The following is a 6,051-nucleotide window of genomic DNA, read 5'->3' as shown; positions in this document are numbered from 1 at the left end:
AATTTGTTAAGAACTATTTTCGGGGGTGGTTTGTTGTGTGGAGCATTAAATACTTGTGAATTAATCTCAATTCCGCATGATGTGAACTTTCATTTCTTTTGCCGATATGTAATTCTCTTTTGATTTTCGGTGTATGTTTCATTGATGAACTGTAATGTTATCATTAACAGTATATCATATGATCTGGAAGTCAATTGTTTGCAACATTTATGTACGCAAGTGCACGTAGTCGCTCAATTAGTAAAGTCATAAATACCAGTTGATCTCACAAAGACTAGCTTAACTGAAAATCAAACTAACTAGCAACGAATTGAAATCAAAAGCAGCAATGGTGATTATTAACTAAAATTGAGACTTTAAATAGAAACACAAAGTAAACGTGGATAAACGGATGTGTAGAAGGAAAATGCAACGGTGTCGCAAAACTTTCATGTCATCGGGATTCCTAGAACTGCGCACAATTTTTCGGTTCTCTCTCTTCACTAATCACACTCACGTAATATTACCGCTAAATCTCTCTCGACTATCTAACTACTTATGTCAATACTAGATTTTTATCTCTCAATCTCAAACTCTAAAAAAACGACAAACATTACAAATAACAACGCTCACACGACTCCATAGTATCCTAGCTATCTCTAGTCTTAGGAATGCACTACGGTGAAATAATTCTTATGCATGATTATTCAATCTTTCTCAAGCATCAAATAAATTCTAAAATTCATGAACGATGTCGCGAATCTCATGCAAGCATTATGAATGGAATTAAATTGGACAATAGAGAAAATGAGCATGAAAAATACTTCAATCAATAAAATAATCTACAACCATATTTAAGTATGCTAAGCCATCACCCTCTCGGTGATTACTTCATGGCGGAGAAGAAATATAACGAAAACAAGTAAATAAAACACATAATCAAACTCAAAACAATAAACATAAAAACGGAAGTTCCATAATTAAAGAGAAGAAGATGAAACATTGAATTAATGGTGGTAAACAGTGGTGATGAACAAGACTTCTTCTCATATTTTTCTCCTCTCCCAACTAGCCAAGCACTATTCTTAAACATAAAATAGAACCTAGCTAACTTGTGTTTTGAGACATCTAACTCTAACATATTATGTTTAGGGTTATTTTCAGAGCTTTTACGGATCCTTGGATGAGATCCGACGGTTCAAAATTCAATTAAAACATTAAATCGGAGTTGTAGAGTGCTTGTAATTTTTGTAACTTCGGAATGAAAGTTTATTAGTAAAATTACTCTCGAAATAGGTTGTAGGACATTTTTTTCAGTGAAATATTTTATATTGGTAAACGTTATTTCCCCTCGATTTTTGTAAGAAATCTGAATCCCTTGAAACTATATATATATATATATCTATAATCCACAAGTATCCGATAGTCCACAAATTGATATTAGGTTTGTTTGTCTTTGAAATTCAGGGGTTTTGTGTTTTGACTTCATATTGTGCACAATAAGTTACCAATAAACTGTTTCCTTAGAGCTATGGGTTGACTACAAAAGTTGACCTTGAGATAGTGGCTCAAACTATATATATTTCTAGAAGGCTTAATGATACGCAGCGACTAAAGAGGTGTTGTGAAATGCTGTCCATCCTTGGTGATGAGATGTTGTAGAAGGCTTAATGATATGCATGGTGGTCGAAACATGGTTGAAGCTATAATATTTTTCACGGCAAATTAAGATGGAGGAAAAAATAGAGATGATTGAGCATCTCAATGATAAGTGTATTTTATACGGCTAATCACTTATTTTTTAACTCGAGTTGAAACAAGTTCTCGAGTGCTTTTTTTTTAATAGTTTTTAGTGTATTTTTGGGAAATTACAAGTTTAGGGACCATATTAGTGTTAAGGACACTATTGAGTCATCGTGCTATGTTTCAAAGCAATCCAAAATGATTCAGACATGTTTCCGCATGATATTTAGAGTCTCTATTGATGATTTTGGATTATATCTTTCCAAAATTGAATAGAGCTTTCTATTAGATTTACAACACATATTTATTTGCAAAAATTTGATAACGGAGCAAGAAGTTATTATGGCTATTTCAAGCACGACTACACACTGCATTGTATCCTCCACGCGCCGTGCACATGAACATATCAACAAAGCTGAAATTTGCAAGTTTAGCCCGTTTGAGCCGTCATATCCCATTGAAGGGCTCGTATAGCTCCGAAAATACATTGACAACCTACATATACGAATTCGATTGTGAAGCGACAAGAGGACAAATAAAAAAGTAGACCTTCCTGAATTATAATAGATGATGATGAAATAGTCTATTTGATTACTTCATTGTTCGTGGTTTATATTAAGACATGTAATGATTTATTTATTTTTGATATTTTTTTTACTCAATTTAATTTCGTTTCTTATTTTGTCTGATCTAGCTTAAACTTTTCTAAACCGTTTATAACAGCCGAGTCCAATTTGGAGAGGACAGAACCGTGCCCACACCTACAAGAACAATAGATAAGATATCCTATTAAATACGAGTCAGTCTTTGGCGAGTAAGCGAGAGAAAAAATTGGTCCTTTTATAGTCCTGCAAGAAAAACTAATAGCTGTTGAAACTCATGTGACAACAATTCATCATTTATTGTATATCTGACCAGGTCAAGTTTATAATATTTACTCTTAGATTAAGAAAAGAAAAATTGAAATACTCATTTCAAAACGGTTTCTCCACAATATATTTTTTCCATTTATGTGGATACATAGAGATCAATTAAGCTTATCGAGGCTGCAATGCAGAAATGGTAACTTCATTAATTGACGATACTTGGTTGCTTGAGGAAGAAGCGTTGATAACATCTTCGAACGCTTTCACAACGAAGAAACCGGGTTCTTTAGGCTGATCCAACGGACTTTGGCTTCCCAACATCATAACCACGGACGACATGTTTGGCCGATCTTCGGGGCGCTGTTGGACACACAAGAGACTAATGTTGACGCATCGCAATATTTGCGATCTACAACTCGAGTTTACCAAATATTCGTCGACAATTTCTATGGTTTTATCGTCTTTCCATAATCTCCATGCCTTAAAATGATAAAACATTCGAGAAAAAGATAAGATTATTAACGGTTTGAAACTATATATATAAATAAGTGATGAAATTATAATTCCATAATTGCTCTCCTTACATGTCCCGTGAGATTAAGGTCGCGGTCGGGATTGAAGAATCCTCGGTTTTTTCTCCCACTTATGATCTCTAGTACTAAAATTCCAAAGCTGAATACGTAGTCCGTCACCTGCGTATTCGGGTGACATGTACCCACTACATTTTCCATGATAGAGTCAATTGTCTATAAAATTAATTTATACATTGTTGACCTGTAAAATTAGTACAACAATATCTCACGAAAATACACAGACTCCGAGTACGAGGGCTCCGAGTACAGAGGTGATTTAGGCAAGACTTTCTCTTTATACAGACGAATCTAATACAAGAGAGCAGTGTTTTCTAGAGATTTCAAGTGAGAAAAAGTGTGTAAAAAAGTCCGTCCTTCGTTCTGTGCCGCGTCTTCTATTTATACTCGTCTGGTGTAGCTTCGTGGTCGTGTCTTTGACGGTTATTCTGAGGAACGTGGGGTGATCAATCCCACGTTCTGGACGGTTTTGGGTAACTGTCTCTTGATGAGGTGGACGGTTAATACTCTTCGTATGGTTCCTGAACCGTCAAGGTGTGCGTTTTAGAGTTTGAAACATGTTTTCTATTGATTTTGACTAGTCTTTGACCCACGTTCTTCTCTTCTCTTCGAAGTTCTGATCGGTGGGTTTCGTTCTTAACTTATGAACGGTTCGTTCCTTTTCAATAGATGGCCCTTGGGTTTACTTAACCTGAGCTCGGTGCTGGATTCTTCTCGCTGCTCGGTAGTCCGACTATCCTGCTCGGAGTCTGACTAATTTATCCCGTAACAGCTGCCCTCCAGTTTCTTAGTTTTTTCTTTAGCAAAAATGGTAAGGAACTATTTCGGTTTGCTTCGTGACCGTGTTCATCTTTGCTTACTTGTCTCGGGACGATCCGAGTAGAATTCTTCATTCTTTTGTTCTTTTTGCAGGACGACGTCGTTTGTCATTTGGCATTTTTGAACCGTAGCGTCTTTTTGCTTCGACGGTCAGATGTGTTTGGCTTCCTGGACAAGCTTAATCCTCGCCGTGCGTGAGGTCTTTATATAAGGCCTTTTCTCAACTTTTGACTTCATTTCGCTTTTTCTTCTAAATTTTAGTCTCAGAGCGTTCTCGGCTTGATCTGCTTATTCAGATTGTGCTCTTGGCTCTCTTGCTTTTGCTCGGATCTTCCGATCTTCAATCTCGCGGGTAAGGTCTTTTTATCATTGATCTGATACATTCCTTTTGTTTTGAGATCGTTATTCGGCGATCGGTATTTTCTTCATTTCTCGTATTCGGACCCTTCGGACTTTAGGGATCTTAGTTTCTCAACTTCAGTAGGGCTATGGGAGGACTTGCGCGTCCTGATCTAAGCTTTGATCCTCGCGTCGTTCGGCGATCGGAGCCTGATCCCGATAGCGTTACTTTGTTGGATGGGTCCAAGTTTCCTTTCCTCAGGAGTCGCGTTTGGTATCATGTCCCAGAGATCGGATGGGACCGTCCTGTAATGGCATATGATGAATCATGCGTGCATCCCAGTCCTGAGTCCGAGGGGGTTGATAACGAGAAAAAGGTTTTTGACTCGTCTTCCCTGTCGTGTAGGGACACCATGGTCGTGGAGATATCGTCTTCGTCCGCTTCTTCGAGTGAGAGCGGGTCGGAATCTCGTGATACGACGAGCCTTTCTCTTTCGCAAGACCGAGGAGAGGGCTGTTCTCAAGGTATTCCGGGTCCAAGTGGGAGGACCTTTGGGGTTGATCTTCCAGAGGAAGAGGATGAGGCCTTGGTCTTTGAACGGAAAGAGGGCCAGTTTTCGGCCAATGTTTGGACTTCTCGGGTTACCGAGAAATATATACGAGATCTGAGGGAGGAATTTGAGATAGCCGAGGGGATTATCATCTCGGCGCCCTTGGAACATGAAAGGGCCGATCAGCCTCCTGCCGGGAAAGTAGCGTTCAATAGGGCTATTTTGAACGTGATCGGAGGGTTGCCGATGCATCCTCTAATTTCCCAGTTTGTTTCTGACCTGGGTTGTTCCCCTACCCAGCTCGTCCCCAATGTGTATAAGATTTTTGTTGGGATGGCTGTGCTATGGGCGAAGGTTTATGATCGCCCTGTTACTTTGCAAGATTTTTCGCTGTATTATTCGTTTAAGTCGGCTCCAGGGCAGCATGGTTACTATTATGCTCGGGCCAATGATGATCAGTCTAAGGTGGTTACCCGCCTTCCGTCCAGCCAGAAAAATTGGAAGGATCATTTCTTTTGGGTTGAAGGGAACGCCTCTTATGAGAGGTGCCCCATAAGAGCTTCGTTCTCGGAACTGGGTGTGGCTCTGGTTCAGAATTTTTATTTGATAAACCGGATGAGGTTTTTGTTCTGGTTTTCTCATATGTTCATATTTGGTTTCAGGTTCCCTTCCACAGTATCCCGAGGACGAGCGGCCACTCCACTCAGAAATCTTTGATATTTCGGAGGCTGATCGGTTGACGTTTGTGCTGTCGGACCCAGACTTGCTCGAGGAATACTATTATTATCCCTACTCGAGTGAGCATTTTATTCGCCTTCTATCAAGTCGCCTATGTTCAAATTTTCCTCGTTCTTACTCTTTTTGTTTCTTAACAGAAATTGCACGTATGGCAAAGAAGAGACCCGCTCCCGAGCATTTCCTCCTAACCCGAAACGTACTAAAGCTTCCAAGACTTCGGCTGCTAGTAAGCGGGCGACCGCGTCTGCTTCAAAGGCTTCGGAACTTCCGAGCTCGGCCGAACCCTCTTCTGCGTCCGACCACCTGAATCCGATTGTTACCTTCCTGCATGAGCGTCTTCCGGCCGAGAGGGCCCAAGCGGTTCTTGGGTCTGAGCCTTTAGAGAGGCTTAACCAGGTCACCGATTCCGCAGTTTCGGTACGTTTT

The sequence above is a fragment of the Urtica dioica genome, chromosome 5 (genome assembly GCF_054948205.1).
Source record: "Urtica dioica subsp. dioica isolate 48M chromosome 5, U.dioica_male_clone48M_v1_H2, whole genome shotgun sequence".
Taxonomy (NCBI): Eukaryota; Viridiplantae; Streptophyta; class Magnoliopsida; order Rosales; family Urticaceae; genus Urtica; species Urtica dioica.
This window is presented reverse-complemented; position numbering follows the sequence as displayed.